At 48.2% G+C, this 26,850-nt stretch overlaps 1 protein-coding gene across 1 annotated transcript in view; it reads right to left on the reverse strand.

The window, feature by feature from the left end:
* IFT81 (intraflagellar transport 81) overlaps positions 1–26,850 on the reverse strand; it is a 616,811-nt gene that overhangs the window by 474,401 nt on the left and 115,560 nt on the right. The gene's annotated exons all lie outside the window — the stretch shown is intronic.

Genomic DNA, 26,850 nt, shown 5'->3' on the forward strand with positions numbered 1-26,850 from the left:
CTGGCACATCTCGGAAACTGCATCAAATAAGCACTGCGAGAAAGTTCACAGCGACCTTTGTTTTGTCTTGCCATTGCATTTATATAGCGCATAAAACCCCTGAAGGGGCACTGAAGCATACATGCGAACATTTTAGAGAAGGCAAGTGGGATATTTGAAAAAAAAGCCGGAAGAACTTATTTTTACTATTGACATTGAAGCAGACGCAATCTGTATGGGGACAATCAGCATTTCGTATTTGGCAGTTTAATAACATAGCGAAAACAAAAACAGAATTGCAGAGTTGTTTTTGTTTGCGCCATGTAAAACTGCCAAAAATAAAATGTTGAAGTCTGTCACATGGTCTAATCACCCCCTCCAACAATTAAGGACAAAGAGTTAACCTTTGATGTGGAGGTAAATGTTGGAAGGGGAGATTGGAGCGTGCGTGACAGGCATCAACTTTATTTTTGGCAGTTTTACAAAACTCCAAATCGGGTTTTTGCATGCAGGAATCGAGAGGCAGGAGACTAACCCTGAAATCGGTAGTCTCCTGCCAGAATCGGGAGGGTTGGCACGTATGGCTGAAGTGCTCTACAGAGATTAGCAGGCTACTCCAGAACCGAAGGTTAGTGTTTTGTCCAATGATTATTGTCAGCTATTGGGTTTAGCTACATGTTCTCAAGAAGAAGAAAAAAACATTCCATACATTTACTCCAGATTCCAGATTAAATTAATAGGTTTTATGTGTAATAATTAGTGGGGGCTATGTAGGTTCATGCAAATGGTTGGCAAGATTAATATATAGGTTGGCAGACATTAGGTATTATTAGTTGCTGCTTAATTTGTAAGAGAATAAGTGCCGGTGCCCAAAGATCAGTCAATCTCAGTCAGTCAGTCAGTCTCTCTCTCTCTCTCTCTCTCTCGTCAAAGAGTGTGATGGGATAAGTGAGACAGCTGACCCCACTCCACTCTGTGACAAGGTGTCACTGATTGACACTCACCCTGGGTGCTTCAGGGCTTAAACCTGAAGCGCTCAGGTCAGAGTCAACGGGTGACGCTTCCCTTGTCAGCGAGGAGGAGGGTCTCGAGGCACGTTTGCTGAGCTGAAGAGGTCTTCAGCCCAGCAAAATTCAGCTCAGGCAGCCAGGAACCTGCGCAAATCGCGCATCTCTAGCTCCTGGCTGCCTGATCTGAAAATGAAAGGCACTCTTCATGAGGGGCAGAAGGCGAGGGGGCGTGGCCTCAGCCCCAAAGGACGAGCTGCAGCTGCCGAACAGCAAGGCTGCATAGTATGGAATGAACCTTGTGCCTCTTTAATTGACTACCAGGCATGTCCTTCCTTTTTCTCTCATTCTTGCAAGTTCCTGCATTATACCGTTGTGATAGTTTTTCGATCTTTCTCTTTCTCCTTCTTTCTTTCCCCTTTGTGTGTTTTTCCCTCTCTTTCTCTCCGATGTAACTGGAAACCACCGGCAGCCATCAGCTCAAATTAAGCACTACCGGTAGGTTGCAGTGATGGGGGTTTTAAAGAAGAGGTTGCTATCTATGAAATGAGGTGTGAGGCATTTGCAGAAATACAATAACAGAGATTACAGCAGACAGACAGAGGATGAAAAATAAGGAGAGGGTCACTGAAGAAAGAAAGGCGATGACTCAATCACAAGTTATAATTCAAGGTCTATGTTTCATGCAGGGTTTTAGAAATATAGCAGGACACAGCTTTCAGAGATAGCATTGAATCGGGGGGAGGCATTGTAGAAAGAAACAACATTATGTAGGGCTCTAGATACAGGGCAGATTGTTTAAACAAGCAAGCCTGAGTGTGCAGATCATTTAAGAAAAATAAGGGACAGAACCTGGCGCGAGACAAAACTAGGGAAGCCTTTTAAACACAGTCTGGATTATCCCAAGCATTGTACAAGGTCTCAACACTGCAAAAGAGATGATGATGCAGATTCTTTCATTAAGAAAAATGTTATTTAATACTTCGAACATCACTTTGCTAAAAGGATGTTGTAGTCACTAACAATGAGATATTTTGCACTGGCTTAGAGCATCTTACCAACACAGTTTGGAACTCCATTCATCTAATCCTATTCTAGGCTGTTTCTGCAGCACAGCAGAGCAACTGCAGATACGAACGGAAATTAGCACTAATATACCAAGTGTATGCTGTGAATGTTTGTCTACGAGGTCTGCATGCTATATGAACTGTGTGTATGAGTGAGTCTGAGTAATGGAGGTCTGTGAGATCTGTGTTGGATGCCTCTATCCTGGCTTTGTGCACAAGGCAGAGATGCGGGTTTACTCTCAGACAGTGGAAGTGTATTGCTGACATTTGCTAAAATAGAGGGAGGAGACCTCGGTACAGAAGTGAGGACAGAGAGGATAAGGTTTCTTAAAAAATTCAAACCAACCTTTTTTTAAAAAACGTATCTTTTTTTAGATACATTTATTGTTTTTTGTAAATAGTAACATTCAGACAGTCACAAATAACATTCTGAGCAACCACAGTAGACAAAGCAATACCCCTCACCCACCCCCTGAGCGATAACAGCAATTGACTTCAGTGTATCAGTGTCTCGGGTTCGCATGTCAATTATCAGTGTGTGGGACTGGGTTCAATTGCCCAGCAAGGGAACATCGAGGCATTAGGTGACGATCTACACTCCCCATTATCAGTTTGCTTGCGGCTCTGCGCTCTCCCCCACCATCTCTTATCATACTTGTGGGGGCTTTCCCTCCCCTGATATACAAACTTCTCACTTATTCTGCACGTTTCCATGCCAATCCTCCAGTCTTGCAAACATGGGCTAAAGGCCCTACCCCATTTGTGGGCAATTTTCCTTTTCGCTACAGAATATCTCAGGTTCATCAGTTTTTTGGTATAATTTGTTGCATTTTAATCCACCCAACCATCCTCCAATGCAAGGATGTCCTCAAGGTCAAGTGTGATTCTCGTGGCCTCTGTGAGGGTGTGCGTAACCCCGGTCCAGAAGTCGGGCAGCTTGGGGAACTGTAGAGCTTCCCTCCAGTCCTCGTCAGTCAGTCCTGCCAAGTCACCCTGCAATGGGCCCGTATTCTGGACAGTTCACCCTGTGTGTTCCTCATCAGCGTCACATGCGCGAGGGAGTTAGCTCTCAACGTCATATGGCCATCCAGGAGTCGGGATCCCAATGGGGAAACCTTCATCGTTTCTTTCCCTCACGGTATTCTCACCTGTAATACGGACCACAGTTGCAAATACTTAAAAATCTGTGTGGTGGGCATTGCATATTCTGCTCGTAGGTGCTTGAATGCCACCATCTCATTTGCATCCAATACGTACTGTAATGTGGAGAAGCCAAGCATATCCCGCTTCCTGAGGCCTATTAGTTCCGTCACCAAACACAGCCTCATCCCTACCAATGGTGAGGCCAATCATATCCCACTGCTTGAAGCCCATTCATTCTGTCACTGCACGCAGCCTCATCCCTACTCATAAGGGCATCCAGGGAGGGAGTCCTTTTCCCCAGCCTACTTCTCTATTCAACTTATGCCACAGAGAGACCACTGCTGCGGTGGCTGGTGGTGCGTCCACCGGTAATTTCTCCCCATACAGCTCGTTTCTCTCAAATCAAACTTTTACTAAGGGGAGCTGCTGAAAAATACACGTCACGTGTTTAAGGAAACACTAGGAAAATAGGCATCATATTGCAAAGAAAGTCAATTTGTGGTAAACATAAGATGAATGTACTATTACAAATTTAGTTGGGAGGAAGCCAGTAACACAAGAGTTAAATATTGCATCAAATGTTCTAACGTTCACCATTCAGCAAATCTCACTGACTTAGACTAGAAGAGTTTCCAAAGCTGTGAAAAGCCTTCAACGATTTTGTGATTTTACACAATCTCAAAAATTGATTCTTCTGCTTCCTGAAAAGGCGCATTTTGATTAGCAATATAGCAAAGCCCAATTTCACATGCCTCCCTGTTTGTTGCAGTATGTGGCATTTACAATGTCTGTGAGAATCTCTACCCATTTCCCCTTGATGGTCAGGAGGAATGCCTTCAATGCCAGGCAAATCGCTCTTAATTGCAGCAAGTTGATGTGGAGGTGTGTCTCCGCCGGATATGAAAGTCCTCTAAACTCCACCTCTGCCAGATGACTGCCCCAATCCAACAATGATGCATCTGTCACAACTGGCAACTCTGAGTGGTGTAGGGGTAGGGAGAGGGGTCTGGTGCCAGTCCAGCTGCAGTCAAGCAGCCATCATTGCAGGTCTCTTGCAGTCTCCTCCAACACCTGGATGGAATCTGAGATGTTCCCTTAGTGCTATGAGTAATGAGACTTCGGATCCCACTGCAGGGCTAGAATGTGACACCTGGCGAGGTCTACAAACAGGCTGCAGGAGCTCAAAAGGCCAAGGAGCCTTAGAGCCTTTCTTATTGAAATCCAAGTCAAGAATTGAAAGATCAGGATCATAGCCCAAATGTCCTGGACTCGTTTAGGAGGAGGAGAAGCTCCAAACAGCAACTTGTCAGGAGTTTCCAATGAAGGGGATCCATTGGAAATGAGTCAGGTGTGACTTCAGCAGATTGATGGAAAAGTTCAACAATGTCAACAGGTCCGCCGTCGTCGTCTGGAGGTGGTGTACGACTGTGGTGAGTTTGCCATCAGTAGCCAGTCATCAAGGCATGGAAAACTGGTACTCCCAACCTCAGCAGATGGCTTGCGACCAAGACCATCACTTTCGTGAACAACCAAGGTGTATCTGTACAGCCAAAGTGCAGCATGGAGAACTGAAAGTGCTTGTGGCCTACCTGAAACCGCAGGTAAGACTTGTGGGACTGCAGGGAAGGGCTGAGGAAATAGGTGTCCTGCAAATCTAATGCCACTATCCAGTCTCCTGGGTTCAGAGCTGTAAGAACTTGGGCCAGCGCGAGCTTTGTGAACGTGTTCTTAAAAAGGAAACATTTTAGAGGGTGAAGATCGAAGATGGGAGCAGGGGTGAAGGCCTCCATTCTTTTTCGATACCAGCAAATAAAAGGAATAGAGACAGCCCCGATCCCTGATACCGGCACCCTCTCTAAGGCTTCCTTGACTAAGAGAGCTTGAACGTTTCCTAGGAGTATGGGCAAGTGGGAGGTGTTTCAGTGTGGGTGGCATATCCAGGGTGTGTGACAGGAAGGGTAGGGAGTAACAATGTTCCACAGCCTGGAGCACCCATTGGTCTGATGTGATGCTCCTCTACCTGGGGAGGTAGAAAGTGATGGGGCATCCCACTGGGCCATTGAGCACCACTGAGGGTGCCTTAAAGCAGTCTTATGGCAGCTCGGGAAGGGGAGATTATAAGGGGGGTGAATGGGTCGGAGTAGATCGTTGTCCCTGTGGACTTGGACATTGTCCGCCTGACCCCCCCTGCCTTTACCTCCAAAGAGTTGTGAGGCCAGTTGTTCCAATTTCTCTGCCCCTTTGTGGCTTTGGTGGGGGAAACCAGCAAAGTTGCAAAAGGAACTGATGAACGGGCAGATAGGCCTCGAGAGAATGTAGTAGCTTTGTTCTCCTAAAGTCTTTCAGAGCGGAGTTCACCTTCATTCCAAAGAGCCTAGCACCATCAAAGGGCATCTCCATTAATGCGTTTTGAACATTGTTGGAAAAGCTAGTGGAGCAAACTCAAGTGTGGAGCATACGCACTACAGTTGATAGTGCCCAAGCCTGAGCATAATTAATATTTTGCTGCATCCTGCCTGTCTCGGCTGAGAATTTGTAGAGTTGGCTGAATGACCTTTGGGATAGCTGACAAGATGTCCCACACTCTATCCTACACTGCATGCAAGTACCTGGTTTTGAGTGACGTAAGGGCAAGGCTGACAGACACCGTGCTTTTAGCGAATGTTCCATGCATTTGAACTCCCTATGAGATGGGGTGGAAAGAAATGCATTTCGATTAGCTTTGATCTTGGGTTTCTGCACCACCAGGCTTTCCAGAGCGGGATGCTGCAAGAGGAAATCCAGATCCCCAGAGACTGCCTACGTCAATGCTAACTTGGCTGCTGACTGGGTGGCATTTGTTTTGACCTCTCTTGTGGGTAAGATGAGGTCCAATACTTCTGCAGCTCTCCTAATCTTGTTGGGAAGAAGGCAGGTTCCTCCATTGCCATGGCAGGATTAGGGGAGGAAAGACCAATGTCTAGTGAAGTATTCAGGCCACTGGCATTTTGTAAATCATGAAAAGGATTCTCTCCTTAACACAATTGTCAACATCAGCATTATCGTCATCAAATTGTTAGGATGTTTCAGGATATGAATGGAAGTAAAGATGTGTTGTTTGCTACCTCGTGAAGGTGGTGGGACACTTAAAATAAGTATAAGAATCCAACAAAATTATTGGCTCCACTTCCAGCATCGGTGCCAGTACTAAGGTTTTGACTGGTAACGTTAACTGCGACACTGACTAAGGCATCGGTCATTGCCCCGGTGTAAGCAGAGCTGAGCACGAGGATAGAGCCAGTCTCAGGTCAGCGCTGGGTATAAATTCACTTGTGGTATTGTGTCTTAAGGTCACCTCAGATCCTTAGGACATAAAGGCACTACAGAGGGATCTGGTCCATGGCCATTCTGAGCTCATGGAGCTCTTGTGACATCATCCAGGGCCTGGGGAAGTCTGATTCATCAGGAGCAAAGTCGGTATTGGAACCCATGGAGCTGCACAACTCCAAATGGTGGGACGGAGAAGAGCTGTGTTTGGATTACTTGTGTTTTTTGGATTTCTTGGACCTACCTGAGTTTTGTCACTGCAATGACAACTGTTTGCGAGGTCGGCCTTGGGAGCAAGAGCGCATCTGTGCCCTCGACGAGGACTTCTTCGACTTTCTTCAGAGTTCTGCAAAAGCAAGTTCAGCATTGGGGTTGCAGATGGCCTTTGGTTCTCTTAGCATTGCAGTCAAATGACGCAGAGTCATGCTTGGAACCAAGCCACCACAGACCGATATCGGAGCTGGGATCACCATCACAAGGAAAGGACAGTCCCTACATGGTTAAGTCCTTGTCGTTTTTGTTGGGGACATGTCCCTTGTACACTGTGAACATTAGAGGGAAAGGAATTTTGTCCAGCTGACAGGATTTGATGGAGCACATTATTCCCAACAGAAGGCGCGGAAAGAAAGGAACTGACATCAGTGTACAGAAATGGTGGAGATATATGTGGCTTGACGTGACATCCGGGGCATGATGGATCTGATGTGAAGCTGCATAATGTCACATACTAACACTCGAGGGAATGAGTAATCAAGGTGCCAAATATTTTTCAACTCTCCAAGTAAGGTAGAAGTCCACTAGTGTGCCCTATAAAGAGATGCCAGAGTATCCCCATGCTCACTCAAAACCATGTCATTCAAAATTGTTTAACACACAATTATCCCAGGAAACACATCGTCCACAAGGAGCTGGTAACAGTCACTAAGCAAAACTTTAGCAATGCTGACTTTACATCAAGCATCTCTGGTGCTCGGAGATATTACAGACTGGAATCTATTAGGGAGATACCTTTGCCAGGTGAGAATCCTTGCAGTGCTGTAAGCGGCATCTGTATGCACTCTGGATCGTGCTTCACTCCCAGCGTCTCACAAAGGCACAAGATGCGCTTGTGAAGGAATAGCACAAGTGCTGTGCCGCAAGGCCATGTTCATGAGAAAATATCCAATCATGCCGACAAAACAATCCTTCGTGGCCTAGTAGAGGATTCCTACTAGGAGACTGTGATTCTTGCGCTGAAATTCTTTGCTGAGGGTTAAGTAAACGCCCCCACCCTCCAGGAAGAGAAAACAGACAATTAACAAATTGCCCTTGGGGGGTGGTCCCTAAACCAGGAGGGTCCTCCTAGAGAACAAATCCCTGGCGGTGTAGTCGAGGATTCCTGTTCTGTGTTTGTGGCCAGTTGCGATCCTCCTGCTGGAATCCACTGGAATCCACTGGGTAGAGACACCGCTGGAACCTTTGACATGGTAATTTTGGCGTACCGATAGATGCCTGGGGTGGTAGAATGCCTCCCCGACAAACTACAAGACAGTGGTTGTTCCGCAGGATAATGGTGTTGGTGTGTCCCCAGCGCACCAGTGCCATCGATCCTAGGTGAGAGGGGCTGCAAGATGACACAGAGTGGTTCTGGGGGCATAAAAGTGCCTCCTCCTTGGACGACGTGATGCTCAATTACACTGCACTACAGACCATTAACATATGAATTGATATAGTTCATAAAAATAATAATGGGGAAGAAAAACAACTATAATAATGCTTGCATAATAAGGTTGCAGCATTCAATACGAATCAATGGCAAAAGTTTAGTACGGGAACCAATGCTTACCTCTGCTACAAGCAGGTTTAGCAGTCTAAGTACCTCCCGTAACCAATTCTTCAAAAAAGCCCAATAAGAAGTATAGGGACAATGTGCTATACATCAGTATCTTTTGGCCATTAGCATTGTTGTGTTTTTCATAGTCTGCCATTGCTTGCATAGTATGTCCATTAAGGATTTCACATTGCATTGATTGTTACATTGTCCCACCTGTGCACTCATTAAGTTTTTGTTAACCAATTTTTTATTGATTTTCCACAACTCATAAAAAAAGGTTAAAAAATACAGTCAATAGCCAGAAAAACACACGAACAGCGACAATCAGCCAATGACAGCATCCAGCCCGTGACAAGCCCACCACCCTCCCCAGACTTTCTCATGTTTACGAGGACAGCCCCGGGCCTCACAGAAAGGCCGCTCCTGTTGTGCACACCAATCAACACCCCGCCACCATTCCACAAGCATAGAAGGTGTTGGCGATCTCCATTTATGGGCATCAACTTGCTTAGCCGCCAAGGTCACCACCCCAATGAAAATGTGTTCCATCCCAGGGCTTCCCACATCCTCCAATGATCCCAACAGTGCCACCCTGGGGGTAAGACTGAGGTAGTGGCCCAGGATGACTGAAATCTCCCTCCCAATCCCCTCCCTGAAGGGAACGATAACCGGGCAGGACCATTCTACATGAAAGAAGTATGTGGCCAGCCAGGAACATCTAGCAAAACGGGCTTGCAGAGTCCTACCCACTCTGTGGAGCCGCAGGAGAGTCATACGCAGGTCACATGCAAGTAGTTAAGCTGAACTAGACGGGGACCTGTGGAAACAGCCAGTTCCTGGGGCGCCATTCGAGCCTCGCACCAATTCGCATCCTTAAGGTCTCCCACCCAGGGCTCCCACAGCTGATGCAGTATGGAGAAGTCACCCGGGCACTGACAATCAAAGAGAAGTAAATCACAGAGATAGCCCCAGTTGGCAACCTCCACATCAGTAGTAGGCTTTGAGGGGTACTAAAGCCTGGGAGCTGCATGTCCTGGAGAACATTGGCTAGCAGAGCATTACACAGCTGCAGGTACTTGTGGAATTGGGTGGCGAAAAGATGATAATGTTCCTGCAGCTCCTGGAACACTGCATGTGTGTGCCCGCCCAGACGTCCCTGAAGTGAGTGATTCCAATCCTATTCCACTGCACAAAGCTCTCCAACTTCATACCATGGTGTACCCATCTCCCCTGCCACCGGGGGGTCAACCCAGTAAACAGACGGTTTCAACCCACAAAATGAAGCGCGGCCCTCCAGCACAGCAGCGTCACCCAAGAGCAGTCAGGGAGATAACATGGAATCGGGGCCCCATAGAGCAGGCCCAGTAGTCTGTCTAGGCCAAGTGAGCCTTACTCCACTCAGTAAGTCTGGTCACTCCACCCCCTCCAGAGAACAAGTCATTAATCACGACCAGCTGTGAGGCCAGGTAATAGCAGTAAAGATCTGCCTTGCCCATCTCACCAAGAAAGGGGGAATGCAGCAGCTAACAAAGGCTACTTGGGAGGTGACAACTGGCCCAGAGGAAAGTATGGATGATCAAGGTAAGGGACTGGAACCAACACTGGGGAATTCGATAAGGAAAGTTCGAGATGACATACAAAAACTGGGGTAGAACCATCATTTTAAAAAGGGCCACTTTCCTCTAGGACATACAACGGTAGGCCACCCCAGGTCCCGCGTCCTTATACTAACCACTGGAGTCAAATTAAGACTCCAGACTGGAAGACGCAAGACATGAATGTCGACGTATTTAAAGGACAGATGACATACAGGAATCACAGACTGCCGCAAGCAAGTACTTTAATCGCCGGCGATGGGGTCCAAAATGGATTTCGCCTCCTGGGTTCCGAGGCCAGATGCCTCCCTGTAAATCTGCTGGATTTCCAGGCATTGCAGGCCTGAAGGTTCGCATGGAACACCAAAAGATCATCCATCTATAATGCAATATGTTCTACTGGGCCACCGTCCCAAGACCACTCACTGAATATGGACACCAGAGTGAAAAAGGTGTGCAAGGGGCCAAGGTGAACAAAAGAGAAAACATGGGCCACCCCTGACAGGTGCCCCGCCGAGTAATGAAGGGAGATAACAAAACGTCGTTGACCTGAACCCAACCAGCAGGGCAATCAAATAAAAGATCCAGCCCATTCAAGCACTGTTTTCAGGAAGGACAATTCTACAATATTGAAGGCCTTCTCGAAATCCACTAAAAATAAAGCTGAGGGATGGTGAAGGTGATGGGGCCACCAGGACCTTACAGATACAGTGGCAGATGCCACAGGCCAGCATAAAGCCACATTGATACGGATGGACCAGGTAGGACAAAGTGTGACACAGTCGAATGGCTAAGACCTTAGCAAACACTTCACTTCCGCAATAATGATAAAGATAGACTGGTATGAAGAACACCTGTTGAGCGGTAGGTACGGTTTAGTAATCAGCACAATCATGGTCTCATTCCATCCCGCAGGGAATGCCCCGCAGTTCACCACCTCATTCTCCATTGCAAGCATGTGAGGAAGCAAAAGGCTGCAGAACCGCCAATAGTACTCAACTGGAAACCCATCAAGGCTAGAAGTTTTCCCTGGAGATAGCTCAGAGAGTGCTTCCCCAATCTCCTCCACTGTAACCAGCTGGTCAAGGTCAACAAGAGGATCAAAGGCAGTGGGATATCCTGCAGCACCAGGTGAGCCAATTCACAGGAGGCTCAGAGTTTACTCGCATTTAGCAAACCACAATAAGCCACTAAGAATTCAAGGGCCTGTTCTCACAGGTGTCCCTCAGGGTCCCTAATCGAGGGCACCAACTTGGAGATAACTTCCCTGATGGCCAGCCAGTAGAGCAGTCAACCTGACTTATCACCATGTTTGTAGACCATCTGTGTGGAGCCCTCCAGCACTGCCGCACTCTCTCCAGCAAAATCTGATGCAGGCAGGGCTGCACTAGCCGACGGTCTAGCGCAGTGGAGGGCCTCCACAGCACCTGTCATTCCAGGAAACGGATTTGGGACATGGAGACATGGAGTGCACTCCCCACCAAGGATCCCACCGATCCGTAGGGTCGTCAAAGCTTCTCTCCTCCCGCTCGCCGATTCCCAGGCTTGTTCTGGGGTATCGAAGAAATACATGTTCAAATTGAAAATCATCTTGAGCCTCGCCAGGAAGAGGAGCATGTATTCCAAAATGAAGGCCCAGAGTTTCTGCTTGACCTCCTGAGAAAACGCAAGCGCTGCTGGATTCAGGGAATAATCAGGGAAGATCATAATCCTCTGGTCCTGAAAGCAAAGGTCAGAGTGCAACTGTGCCTCCCTGAGAATGGCATCCCTACTGCAATGCTTCAGAATGTGTGCTATAGGAGTGGGTGGGCTGCAGCCCCAGAAGGGGGCCAGTGGGCCATGGACCTATGTGTCCTCTCCACGACGAACCAAGGTGAGAGCCTTTTGTCCGAGACCCCAGCCCATAGACATTTTTTCAGGAACTGCTCCACATCAGAGGTCTCCGTGCTCCTTTGGGAATCCCACAAACCAGACACTGTTTCATCATGAGCGGTTTTCAGCGTCGTCAGCCCGGTCTTCAAGCATCACCGTCATCGAAAGCAGTTTAGAGACCTGGAGTTTAAGGGTGGCCACCTCATCCTCCACCACAGACTCCCTGGTCTCTGCCTCTGTCACACGGCCGACAACATTTCGAAGATCCTGTCGCAATAACAAAACATTGACTCGCACCTCACCCCCCCTTAGTCTCAACTGCCTCTCTGGAGTCCTGGACTGCCTGAAGGATAATGGAGAGGTCAGAGTGTGCAGGGGGCAGTCCCTGGGCCCCACTAGCAGCCCCAGACGCCGAGATAGTGAACTGGTCAAACTTCATCTGGGCCAGGGCTGGGGAAGGGGGTTGCCTTATGTTACAGGACAATTCAAAAACTTAGAAAATGGAAAAAAGACAGACTCCTCTTTGGCAATGTAAACACAGCTCTTTACTGTTCCTACAGAGAGAGAGGCAAGTCCACACACAGGCAGACAGCTGGTCTCAACCTGCTGTTGCACAGACAGCTTCTTATATACAAACCCACACAATGCTTTATTACAGAACGTCAAACAATGAATTACCACATAGTTATTCATTAGTTGTGGAAAAACATCATGCCACCTGTGACCCTACGACCCTAACCTTTAACCTAATTTACTACATATCCTTTATTGCAGAACAGCAAATAATAATTGACTTTTCAGTTACAGACTGAAAACAGGAAAACACTAGAACACCTGTAACCTCCCTAACCCCAAACTCTGACCTAATCCCTGACACATTCTTCATTGCAACTTTAACAATTCTTGGCAATTTACCCATTCTTAGCTCTTGAATGCATGCATATTTGCAGTAAACACAATTTTAATAGCTTGCATGCTTTATCACTGTGAACCTAAGAACTCCATATATTCTGAACAGATTAGAATTCCAGCACCCATTGTCTAATCAAGTTGCAATCTATTTTAAAACACAAAGTAAGTGCCAGTGAATCTGTGTGTTAGGATCGTAAATTACTTCATGCTTACTAAACACAAGATGGCCTGCAACCCTTTCAAGTTACTTATTCCATTATGTCCTCAAGTGAACTCTTCACCTTATTCTGGTTCAGTATTAGATTTGGGCCTGCAATGTTCTTTCACTATGTATAGCTGTGTGGTGCTTTCCGCCAGTGCCTGTTGTTAGGCTAAGTTTTTATATTCATATTTCACGTTTCCTACAACACTTATCACGACCCATCTCCGCCACGCACCCCTAGATAAAGGAGAATGGACTTCACTCCGCCATCTGTGGCCCACTTACCTCAAAAGGTAGCATGAGCAGCCAGGGCAGTGGCAAGCACTGGAGGGCATCAGACAGCCAGCCATGTGAAAAACAAGAAGAACCCACAGCTCGCCGCCAGACAGGAGTCTTAAGGCCTTAGCAGCACCACCTGCACAAGCCCCCACATATTAAGTGGGACCCAGAGAGACACTAGTGTGACGGCCAGTGGGGAAAACCAAGTAGGTGGTGTCCAGGGGGTGGCACAGCAACACTGGCATCCACTGCAAAGTCCAGAAAAGGTTCAGCCCTCACGTCCACCTAGCAAGCCCCCCACACCAGCAGTTCTGGCGGGGAGAGCAGGGAGGTGCTATAGCCCCGGGATGAACAGTTTGAGGCAGTCCCAACCATTGGATCCAGGCACAGAGAGCAATGAGCCACAGTAGCCTCCGTCAGCCCTAAGTCCAGCGGGCCATAGGAGGGGAATGAAACGGGGAAGAGGGGACAAAAAGTGTTGGAGGAAAGCCCGCCAATCCCCAACCACCTCCACCGGTGTCCTCTGAAGAGGAAAGGCCAAACTTTGTGCCCCTGTTGCCCCAACAGCAATCCTCAGTGTGGAGCAGATTCATCATAACTCAGGATGCCCGGTCACACCCTACATTGGGATTACAGCAGTCCTGCGAGTGATGACCCTCTGCTCTGCAGTCATGAGGGCACACCCACCTCTGAACTCAAGAACACGTCCGCAGCCCCTCCACAGCACAGGTCGCTAGGACTGCGGTCACAGCCACACCATGGCCGGTGCAGTGAACACATGGGCCGTCATCTTTGTAAAGGGACGCTCTTCAGTGAGCCGCAGCATGCTCACAGCCACCTGTCTGCAGGGGCCCCCGCAGCCCCTACACATGGTAGGGGGGAAGGGTAGGAGAAATAAGGTGCCATCTGGCAGGATGGGCACAGGTATTAGGGGAGCCTGAGGAGCAATATAAACTCGTACCCACCATATTGGCCACTGTGGCCACGCCCGCATCCATTAAGTTTTAGTAACGAGGCATCATGCAGCCCTTTTGTTAGACTGCTGATGTGAAATAACATGTGCCTTGTACCAGTATTTTTTGGGGATGTATTTACCTTGAAGACAGAATGACATTTTATTTGCTTATCTGTGCCTTTTTTTGTACAGAAAGTGTGTGTTGACTGAATACTTTTGGCCCTCACAAAAGCACAGTGATAGTCACCAATTGTCCTTGCACGATCATTTGTTTTATTTTGTGGTCACTGTAACCTGGTGTTAGATTTACATCTTTCTTTCCTGATCACAAAGTAAAGATACAAACGTGCATAGATGCCAAAAAAATACTGAAACTTTTTATGCAATATTTTGTTGTGCATGACTTAAATTCAACCCTTAAAACACGGGGCGTGGTCTGGCCTGCCGGCAAGATGGCCATCACTATGTGAGGCTCTGCCAGGCTTAGGGCCTAATTTCAACATTTCTCCTGGCAGAGGAGCAGATCGAGCGCTAGTGTGGCGCTGCTGGGGTTCTTTCGCCCAGGTGAGGACATCAGTGCTGGTGGCGGGCCCGGGGCGGGAGGCTGGAGGAGCTTTTTTCCCACCTGGAGAAGCGCGGCCGCGTGAAGTGGCACGGCCTGCTGGCAGGCGCCCTTATTTTTGGTTCGGGCGCCTCCTGGGGGGTCCGGCGGTCGTGGTGTTTGCTGATGGTGCAGAGTGGCAAAGAGGGGGACTGCCTTCCTTCTGGTTGTGCTTTATCGGCGGCAGTGGCGGGGGAGCGGTCCTGGAGCTGGAGTGCCGGTCAGGCGGCTGGCGGTAGCTGGGGCCAAGTTTTCTGCGGGGCCAGCTGCCTGGAGTACATCGGGCGGCGGTCCTGGGCCAGCCCCGTGCTGCTGGAGTGCTCGGATTGCTGGCGGCTATCTGGTGATAGTTGATGGTAGTCTGGGGTGTTCTGGGCACCCCGGGCAGACTAGTGGACATGCTGTGGGCCCCTGGGAACAGTTTTGGCCTCTAGATTTCTGGAGCTTTTTGGAGTTAGTCGCCGGCTAGGTCAGGCCGGAGGAGGAGGAGGTGAGGAGGGACCGCCAATTTACTCCAGATGTGCAGTGCGCTTTGTTCCTGATTGCTCACGAGGTAGATACGCCCGTGGAAGGGGTGGGCGGTCTCGTGGAGGGTGGGTCTGGCCTGCCCTGGATTTTCACTCTCCCTTTCTGACACTACATTTGGGCTTAGGTATACGCCCTTGCCGGGGGGCCTGCACCACGTTTGGACTCTTAATTGGTGCTTCGTAAGCGTTGGTGTGGCGATTTGGTGCCTCGTTTTTGCTGGTTTTGTCTGGAGAGTGCAGATGGGCCCTCTGGTCCCTCAGCTGCGGCATTTGGTGGCGTGGGCACCTCGGACTGCTGCTTCGTCGCTCTGTTGGTGGTGGATTATTGGTGGCTGACGTAGACGAAGAATGGGCAAGGCCGAGCAATAACAGTCCAGACTCACCTTTGATGGTGGAAAGAAGAGAGGGGGCTCCTCCTCCTCTCTGCTTGGCGGTGAGAACTCGGAGGCTGGAAGCTCGGATGCCTCGGTGAAGGTGATGTTTCTTGATCTAAAAAAACAGCCTTACAGGCATAGACGCTAAACTTGACCACATGACGGAGCAGCTTGACCGCATCAGGGCTCGGGTGGATGATCATGACTCCAGGTTTGAACAGCTGGAGGCGCGGGCGTCGGATCTGGAGGATGGTCGGCAAGGTGATCGTCAACAGTTGCTGCAGATGGAGAGAGTCTTAGAGGTTATTTCACAACAAGAATGAGGATTTGGAGGCGCGGTCGCGCCGCAACAACATTCGCATAATTGGCCTGCCGGAGTCTACTGCTATGGGCCGGGTTGGAGGGCTTTGTGGAGGGCATGCTTTCTGATCTTTTCCCTGGTGAGCTTTCTCGGCTGAGCTGGTTGAGGGGGCTCATAGGTCCCTGGGACCTCAGCCTCTGCCTGGGACTCCTCCGCGCCCTATTATTGCTCGCTTGATGAACTATCGAGATAGAGATGTCATACTTAGGCTGGCCCGGGAACGACGACCTTTGATTTATAAGAACTCTGAACTCACTTTTTTCCCTGACTACACTTGGGGTGTGCAGGCTGCGCGGCATGCCTTTTTACCAGTCAAGCGCACCTTGAGCCAAACAAAGGTGAAGTTTTCGCTATTATACCCTGCTAAACTCAGAGTGCAGCATGATGGGAAACAGCTGTTCTTCACCGACCTGAAGCAAGCAGCTAAATTTGCTATATCGGTGCCAAGGCAGTCAGAGGATTCGGGCCCTGAGGGCTCTCGGGCTGAGAGAGCTGCCTTGAGTGACACTGACTGATTTGTGCGAAATTGGTGGCTGGGGTTTCCGTGATGTGACCACCGGGTTTTGCATGATGAGCTCCTTTCCTGTTATGGCTGCTCTGCGGATTTTGCTTTGCTGTTCGGCCCTTTTGCCCTTCCTCCGCATTCCTGATGGGATAGTGGGTTCGATGGCCGGTCTACGCCAGAGAGGTGAGTCCTGATTTCAGTATTTGTATTGTGAAAGTTTTTTTGGATGTTGGGGGGAGGGTGGGATTATGTTGCAGCCCATTTGGGGGATCTGTGTAGGTGGGGGTTTGGGAAGTTTGCTATCTGTGATGTTTCGGTCTTCTTTTTTCCTTTTTTGTCTCTTCTTTTATGTGTAAGGTTGGTGGGCGGATTGGGGCGATACAGAGGTGACTTGCGTTTCCTGAGAGATTGCGATGGGCTCCAGTAGGGTGGCAGCTGTACGCTGTCTAACCTGGAATGTGCGTGGGTTGAATAATCGGCGTAAGGCGCGCCTCGTGTCTGCCCATGTTAAGCGTCACAAAATAGATATTTGCATGCTTCAGGAGACGCATTTGGTTGCTGCCACTAGGGGACCGGCTTAGGGCTGGCTGGGTTGGGGAATTCCACTGCTCTGTGTTTTTGCGCTATGCGTGTGGGGTGGCGATCCTGCTGCGCAAGGGATTGCAGTGGCGCACGCAGAAAGTGGTTCTTGATCCGAATGGTCACTATGTGGTACGTTGCTCGACAGATCTTGTAGACTTGTTTCTGTATATGGCCCTAACATGGATGATCCTGTGTTCTTTTGCGAACTGTGGCGCTTGGTGTAGTCAGTGGGCGGGGGTGCGGTGATCTGGGGCGGCGATTTTAATGTGATTCTGGACCCTGCAGTGGATCGTGAGAGCGTGGCCAGGGTGCAGCATGTTGCGGCCGCCAGGGTGCTACAGTCTGTGATGGATGATGGGCCTTGGTGGATTTGTGGAGGGCGAGGCATGGTAATGATAGAGAAGGCACGTGTGTGAACTATGCACATAGTAGCTGGTCGCGTATCGACCGCTGGTTGGGCATGAGAGACTGGAGCTCTGGACTTGTTCAGTGGACCACCTGCCTCGTACCTTATCGGATCACTCACCGGTCCGGCTGGTGCTAGAGGTGCCTTGTGGACTGGGGTGAGCTTTTCTGTAGCGATTGCTGCACGGGGCACTTCGGGATCGTGTATTCCGGGAAGAAATTTGTGAGGCCATACCCCATTTCTTTGCTGACAACTGTGGGTCTGTGAACTCGGCTGGCACCTTATGGGAGACATTTAAGGTGGTTATCTGTGGGGTGTGCCTCTCTAAACAGCATGGGGTATTGAGGGCGCAGCATCGTGAGCTGATGGATCTGGAGGGGAGGATAGAGGATCTGGAGCGCAGGTTGGTGATGAACTGGTCAGGCGCGGTCCTTGCGGAACTGCTGACTGCAATGTCCAAGTATGCAGAGGCTGCGCTTCGGGAGCTTTGCTTTTTGGGGCGGGACGCCCGGGCGCGGCGATATGGTGAGGGGGAGAGGATTGGTCGGACATTGGCAAACATGTTGCGCAGACCATGGGCCAGTTGTTATGTTACTGAGATTGATGGTCCTGGGGTAAGCGTTTGGTTGGGACGCAGGCTGTGATGCAGGTTTTCACCCAATTTTTTGTTAGTTTGTATGGCGGACCAGTGGATTTAGACGCTGCTGCTGCTGCTCAGGCTTATTTTTCTGACATTGCTCTCCTCTGGTTCGATGACGCTCATCGTGCTTACTTTGACAACCCTTTCTCAGTAGAGGAGGATGCTGTGGCAATTCGTAGTCTACCAAGTGACAAGACACCTGGGCTGGACGATTTGACTCCTGCGTTTTATAAGGAATACTCGGATATTCTCGCACCTTACCTCTTGGAGGTGTATGCGGAGTCCATGGAGGCCGGGATCCTTCCCGCCTCTCCCCGTGAGGCTCTCATTGTCATGATACCCAAACCAGGCAAGGACCAGCAGAGCTGTGATTCGTATCGTCCACTTTCCATGATCAACATTGATACTTAAATTCTGGCCAAAATGATTGCAGCGCGTTTACAGCCGCTGCTTCCGAAGCTGGTACTTCTGGATCAGTCTGGGTTTGTGCCGGGTAGATCCACGTCTCACAACCTGCGCTCGTTTTTTGCGGCGGTCGGCACGCGGGGGGGTCGGGGAGGAGGCAGCTGTGGTGTTTTTGGATGCTACCAAGGCTTTCGACTCTCTGGCGTGGGACTATATGTTCGCGCTGCTGGCTAGAGTGGGACTGAGTGCTTATTTTGTGAAATTGATCAGACTGTTATACTCTTCTCCAACTGCTAGACTGCGACTAAACGGGTCTATTTCGGACTCCTTTCCGGTTGCCCGCGGAACTCCCCAGGGATGTCCTTTGTCCCCGTTGCTCTTTGCTGTGGCAATGGAGCCTCTTGCGGCGTGGTTGCGGCAACATCATGGGGATAGGGGGTTGCCTTACAGGAAGCGGTCGATTCTGATATCCATGTATGCGGACAATATTGCGCTGTATGTTCGGAAGCCGCATGAAAATCTGGATGTTTTGTTAGATGAAATAGTGCGTTTCGGTTCCTTTTCAGGGATCAAGATTAATTGGTCCAAGTCGGTGGTGCTGTCGCTATCCACGGGGGTGATGAGATGTCCCTCCCAGTACCCAATTGAATGGGCTGATGGGCCAGTTCGATATTTGGGAATCTGGCTGAGCTGCGATATGGATGCCCTCTGGTTGGCCAATTATGGCAAGGCGCTGTTATGGCTGGAGGAGAAAGTTGAGGCGTGGCGCACCTTGCCGCTTTCGCTGATTGGGCGCATTGCGATTGTGAAAATGGTGATCCTGCCAAAATTTCTATATATGTTTGTTAACCTCCAGCTCTCGCTCCCGGCCAGCTTTCTCCATCGGCTTCGTTCGGCTTTGATACGCTTGGTTTGGGCCGGGGGGCAGCCTCGTATTTCCTGGGAGAAGCTGACGCTGCCTTTTGAGCTGTCCCGGATCTGGAGCTTTACTATTTTTGTGCCAGGGCGCACTTCGCGTACTACTGGCTGCGGCCAATCTGATACTTGCCGCACCTTGCACCTAAAAGCGACTCAGTGTGGCCAGATGATTTGACTATTCCTGGGCGGCTCTTCTCGACCTCGTGCACGAGGTATTGATACAGTGGCATGTACTGCTCGGGCCTGGACGGTACTGCTGCGTCGCTCCGGGGCGAGCGCTGCTTTTGCCTCTTCGCTGTCAGTTCTTTCAGTCGTGGATCTTGAGATGTTCCGAGATAGGCCGCTGCGCAATTTTCTTTGGGATTCTCGGTTGGTTACTTTTGGGGATTGGTTTGAGAATGGGGGATTGATCTCCATTGGGAATGTGTTAGAGGTTCGATGCACTACTGCGCTGTGCTGTGTGTCCACGCAATGTTTTGGGCGTGATTTTCTGGACTTACCTGTGCGGAGCTCACTCGCAGTGTAAACTTATTACAAAATTGTACAACTGTATGCAGGAGCAGCGAGGTGATCTTGGTTCGTCTGCTAGAGTGAGATGGGAGGTGGATGTGGGCGAGCCTATATCTGAGCAGATGTGGCGAGGATGTTGTGCGCATATGAGAACATTATCCCCTAATTACAGGCTCCGCCTGATTCACTTTAAATTCCTGCACCGCTTATATTATACCCCTAAAGGCCTTTGTTTGATTGGCTTGTGGGCTGATGCCAGTTGTGAGCGGTGTCGGGCGCCCGAGGCTGATTTCTTACATCTAGCGTGGGAGTGCTCTGAGGTGCATGTCTTCTGGATGGAGGTCATGAGGATAATTGGGGAAATTACAGGACTGGAGTTGCCCTTTTCCCCTAGACTAGCGTTGCTGGGATGTGTGGACGAGGTGCCGCGGCCTCACAGGCAGTTGGTGAGCCTTCTTTTGTTGCTAGCTAAGCGCAGAGTTGTGATGTGCTGGGGTCGGGCCCCTCGGGGCTCTGGTTGGCTCTGTGACACCTCCTTTTGTCCAGAGCAGCTGATGATTATTTGGGAGCTGACCCCGGAGGGTTCTTGACCTAGGGATATTTGGGCTCCGCGGCGCGCTTATCTGGATGCCTTGAAGGATGGCTGAGGTGGTATTTTGTGACTAAATGCACAGCTAGGAGTTTCATGTGCCTTAGCTCTCTCTCAGGGTGTGGGAAATGTGACATTGATTTGTTATAGGCACTTCTCTGCTCTTCTTCTGCCTGCCTTCTTTCCTGTTTCTCTCTTTTTCTTTGCAAGTTTGGTAGTTGGTATAGCCTGTTAGATATGTGGTGTGTTGCTTTGAGACTGTTCAGTGGCAGTTGTGTTTATTCTGCGGAGACTGGGGCCACTAATGATCTGTGGGGAGCCTTGTTATGGCTCATGAACCTATGATTAATTTGCTATTCCCTTTTATAGGTTGCGCCCAGGAATTGTGCGGCACTTGGACTTAGACATGGTTTTGCGCCTAGATATTCGGGCTGTCTTGTTTTGTTTTGTCATATGTTGTCTTGTTTTATGCACAATAAAGCATAAATAAACTTTTAAAAAAACTTAAAACACAAACTGCACATTGTGATTCCTTTACATAACACTCTTCTTCGAGGGTACAGCTTAACTCTGTTAAAGAAGTCTGTTCAGCAAAGGGGGTCAACTCTCCGCTTCCACACTGTTGTAGGCTGAAATAGTACTTCATTTTGGGATTACTAAACGCATATCTTACCAAAAAGCCAGACTACTGTCTTTGCCAGTGCTTGCTGAGAGTTGAAGTGAAATCCTGTGTGGTACTAAACAACTAAATCAGAAGAAGATTAACAAGAATTAAAGAGACTCAGTATATTTTCAACTTTGCATACTGCAAATATCAGACATCCAATGCCATAAATACTGTCTGCACATAATTCAGATCTTGATGGCCTGTGCCTACTTGAAGATCAACCCAGCCAAGACAGATTTCATGTTATGTGCCAAGAACACCAACAAGAGCTAGTAAAAAACTGATTCAGTGACATGAACCTTGACGGCTTCGAATTCCAACCTTCGCAAAATGTCAAGTTACTTGGATTCATCCTGGACACCAACCTCATTCTAAAGGAATACATTACCTAAAAAGGAAAAAAATGCCTAGTACCAGCTCTCTCTTCTAAAGACAGTGAAACTGTTTTCTTCAAAAGCATCTTAAGAACTGCTGTTCAAGCCCTTGTACTCTCCTATTTGGATGGTGGGAACGCCCTTCTCAGTGGCCTCTCAGACTCCACACTGGCACCCCATAAGTGCATCATACATGCCGCAGCACATCTCATCGGAAGCCTGAATAAATATGGTTCTGATGGAACTCCATTTGGCACCCTTCACTGACATGAACCATCTTCTATACCAGCTGCCTTCTTTACAAAACCACCATCACCAGTAATCCTGCTTACCTTGCATACACGCTCACTCTCTCTGGTGAGTCTCAGCACGAATGCAGCCAGAACACTGTCAGACTGCAGATTAAGTGTACAAAAGGAAAAACAAGGCAACATGCCTTTTTTTTATCTATGAACAGCATCCACAAATCTATCAGGAATACATCAACACTGCTCCAATTTAATGAAGCGTTGAAGGCACACCTCCATAAAGAATACTACATCACAGTGCATTAATCGTCGACAACCCTGCTACTTCCCCTATCACTTGCTGACTTCATGCTTTTCTTTGAACCTGCACAACATTCGGCTGCCTTTTGGCAAGAACTGAGCTTTAGAAATAATATACACATAAATTGAAATAATTATATTTCTTTCTCTAGCAATACGCAATTATCAAAGAAGTAAGCTCATAGCTAAATGTTTTGTTTTTGGGACGCATTAGCAGAGATAACTTTTTACTGCTCTTCTTTTTAATCAGCTCTATATTTTGTAAATTGATGCTTCGGACACATACACTGAAGCTGCCTTGATATACTTACAAGATGTTGATAATAAGTAACATCCAATAAAGCTTTCTTTCATGCACTTACTTATTGTTGAAGGATTAGCGGTTTTTGATTACATTTGCATTTTTTGAGTAGAGACGTCTGTTGACAGGATCCAGTTTTGAAGTTTTGTCTGCAGGTTTTATTCTAGTATCAGTGCTGTAACACTTCACAAGCCTCCCTGTGGGGTTTGCTATTTATCATTATTTAGGAACCAGTAATGTGCAGGCAGAAGCTTTATCTAGATATTACACAGACAAAAAGCATGCAGGCACAGAACAAACCTTGTTGCAATTATCTCTGTGTGTCTGGTTGGCCTGGCCTTTTTGAACTGAAATGAAGAAGCTATATGTGTTGCACCAGCCCTTCTTAGAGAATACATTAGCTTTTTAAAGACACAGCCTTATTTGTACCTGTGAATTTCAAGAGTCCTTACATAACGTCACAAACGTGATTGATGGTTATGGGGAAAGGGCTTCCACTTACGAACTAGCTCAATGCTTTTTTTGGTACCCGGTAGTACACCCGATATACAATCTATTAGAATTTGTTTAGTTTGTGCACATATTAAGACTTCTCATAACAGGCCTTTTGTTCTTTTTTAGTCCATGCCAAGGAAAGACAACATAGTTTACTATATTTTCAGTTTGGCTTAAGGATAGTCTAGAGTTATACTTTTTTAATATATGGCTCGATTTTTACTTGTTTAGAATATTATGTCTTAAATAAAGACACCATGAGATTTATTCTGGCATTTTTCATCGTAATGGTTTCCCTACCAAGAACATTTTCTATTGTGGTTCGCAAAGTATTGCAAATGTTTGGGTATAAGAACTAAATTACTTGCATTTCTGGATATCATCAACTATGTAGTACAAATCTGAAACACTATTTCCAAAGTTTGTGCGAGTACCACTGAGTCAACAGCAGAGTTTGTTTAAAATAAAGTGACACACTTAATTACTCAAATCTTTCTTGTTTGTCTTCAAAGTTTATACTTGAAAGCGTTACTCAATATTATGAAGGCTAATGCTGATCAACCACATAATCTGTTTCCTCTTCCTAATGTGATGGAAAAGGTTTGACTATTATCCCAGTTTTTTTGTCATCACACTTTATCTACAAGGCTGTGTGACCAAGTGACCCTACTTTAGTATTGTCAGTACAGAAACCCTCAGGCCATATTACTCGGGTTCAGTGCGCACTCTCTGAATCAAATATCCTGATAGGTATTGAGCTACACAACGTCTAAGGCAGCCACTAAAACAGGTAAGGTGACCCATAGTGATCAGGGAGGAAGTTACATTCCTGAACACCCAGCTGAGAATAGGCTTGTAGAGGCCAGTCTCAGATCTCTGCATTAACAGCGTCAGCGAAGACGTCCGTGGTTTTGAGGATCTCCTCCGCAGCTGGGTAGGTAGCATCTATTTCAGACTGTAGGTTGTTCAAGCTTGAACCTTAAAAGGATTAATCACCAATTGCTGTCCTTATCTCTGAACAAGTGCATTCAATATGGTGAACCCACAACAGGTGGTAATGGCAATAAACATGAGCCCCTCTCATTAATCATTTATTTAATAATGGCCTTACAGCTCAGGGGGTTCTGTTACATTTGTGGTTGAGGCACATTATGCTTACAGAACAAACATTTTCTATTCTTGGGTCTATTTTCCAGCAGTTGATGGGAACACTAACACATTTAATCACCATGCACTTGCTAATGCACCTGCACAGTAGAGAGCATATGCATACATAGAAATGCTTCTATCATTTCAAGACCACCAGAACTGGCTTTATGGCGCCCTAACACATACAACACTCCATGTTAGGCTAGGTCCTCTGAGGCAATGACGGTCCGACCTGGACTCAATTGGCCACATAAACACAACATCCTGATACAGGCACCTTGGCGGTAGTAGAGGTTCACCATTTATATTATAGAGCTTGTACTCCTAGTACAATTAGTAATGCAAACTTTAAATACTAACCCAGCACGGACTGCTCCAGCAGAGCCGCATGCAGTCACACCAGGTATTAACCCTGCAACGGTGTATTCGATTATGGATAAAGTCCCATAAAAACGTGAAGAAATTCAGTTTTGGTAAGCCAAAAAAATAAACACACTGGAAGCAGTGTTTCCCCATACGGGACCCCAGTATAAACACAGAATTCTCACTATGTGCTTGCCATTTGAGATCGTTCCCGCAGTGGATAACTGCACCACCTGGGGCACAGTATTTGCCACGCTCTACACTACCGCACACAGTACACCAACATAAATTCAAGATGAACACAGGGCTGCCCTGGCCCTGGATGTGGGGCTGCAATTAATGGGCAATTTTGCTACAGTCTCTTCAATAATATTAAGTAACCTTAAAGGGGAAGCAGTAGTGTTAGAAATGTGGTCGTTAGTTGGCAGAGGTATACACCCTTGTCCAAGTAGGGAGCACAATCCCAGTCAGGGTAAGTCACAACGCAATCCAAATTATCCTGTACCCACCCTCCATTAGCTTGGCACTGAGCAGTCAGGCTTAACTTAGAAGGCAATGCATAATGTATTTGTGCAGAACCTATGCCATAACACAGTGAATACACCACAAAAAAGACACCATACAGGTTTAGAAACAATAGAGAATATTTATCTGACTAAAATACTGTTGAAACAAGGAAAATTCAATGAACACAAGCAAAGTTATGACTTTTTAAAGCTTAAATCCAACTAAAGCGCCTAGAAACACAATAACTCAGACTGGGGCTATCATGGCATCTTTGAATGAGTAGTTCCCAACAATCCGACACCACCGGTGCTGGTCACAGAGTCACATGGACACCCAGGTACAGTACCTTTAGAAAATGAAGAACAACGACGTCGCACAGAGTCAGAAAGAGGCGTCGCTGGAGTCAGTGGGGCGTCAGTCCCTTACAGTTTCCGAGGAAATAGGTGTTGGTTCTGTGCTGTGAAGCAGGTGGAGGTGAGGGTTAGTTGCATCTGGATGCAGGGGGAGAGGATGCGTCGTCGTCCGCGATGCGTCGATTCCTTGTGACCCAGCGGGGTTGCTGGTCCTCATCCGTTAGGACGTGATGTGATGCCAATGACCCTGAGTGACCTCTGCGGAGTCGCGGCAATGTCAGACTTGCATTGCAGCCAAGTCCACAGTGCGGGAGCAGGCTGCGGTGCCGCTGGCATCGCTGAAGTCATTCCGGAGTCACTGGAGTCAGGTACTAGCAAAAAACTAACAGTTTAAGGCCCTCATTACAACTCTGGAGGTCGGTGGTAAAGCGGCGACAAGACCGCCAACAGGCTGGCCGAAAAAAAACCTGGAATCACGACCATGGCGGAAACCGCCAACATAGACAGCCACTTTAACACACCGACCGCCACGGCGGTACAAACAAACAGCTTGACGGTCACCGCCAACAGACAGACGGAAGACAATGTACCTCCCACACTATTATGACAGGCCAATCCGCCACCTTTTCCGGGGCGGATTCAACGTGAACAAAAACACAGTGGAAACAGGACTTGGAAGGGAAAACTCTCACCTCTACACACCCCACGAGGAACCAGGATGCAATGGAGCCGGAACTCCAAATCCTCCCTGCGATTGTCTTCCTGCTCCTCTACTAGGAGCACGACCGACGGCGGCGATGACCACGGTGAGTACTGCACCTACGACACAGGGGAGAGGGGAGGGAAAAGAGAGAGTGACACACACACACAACACCCCCACCCTCACCCACAACAACACACACACAAATACATGCTGAAACGTTAAATTTCCCCACCCCCCACCTGGAAGAACGCAAGGACAAAAGGAAATGATTTGAACTAATGTAATCAAGAAACATCCATTACTCAAAAATGTATATACACTATAAACAAGTATGTACACCAAGAATTCAAGTCCAGGTACTGCACCTATATAATCCGTGGACCACTGTGCCCAAAATGCATGGGCGAGGCCCACACAAGATACCCGATCCAAACGGAGAGAACACTGCAGGGGCATCAGATCGAAATAAAACAGGCACCTCAGGGGGGAAGGGAAGGGGGAGTACCTCAGCCGGATGAGTGCACGACGCCAGCTCCACGAGGGGGCTCCATGCCCATTGATGTATCCTGGGGAGTGCATAGCCACAGTCTCACAAGTCTCCCCAGTGGGTGGGGTGCCCACTGCTGCATCCTGGGGAGTGCAAAGCCACAGTCTCTCAAGTCTCTACAGTGGGTGGGTTGCCCACTGCTTTATCCTGGGGAGTGCAAAGCCACAGTCTCTCAAGTCTCTCCAGTGGGTGGTTTGCCCACTGCTTTATCCTGGGGAGTGCAAAGCCACAGTCTCTCAAGTGGGTGGTTTGCCCACTGCTGCATCCTGGGGAGTGCAAAGCCACAGTCTCTCAA

This window comes from Pleurodeles waltl, chromosome 11, assembly GCF_031143425.1.
Source record: "Pleurodeles waltl isolate 20211129_DDA chromosome 11, aPleWal1.hap1.20221129, whole genome shotgun sequence".
Lineage (NCBI taxonomy): Eukaryota > Metazoa > Chordata > Amphibia > Caudata > Salamandridae > Pleurodeles > Pleurodeles waltl.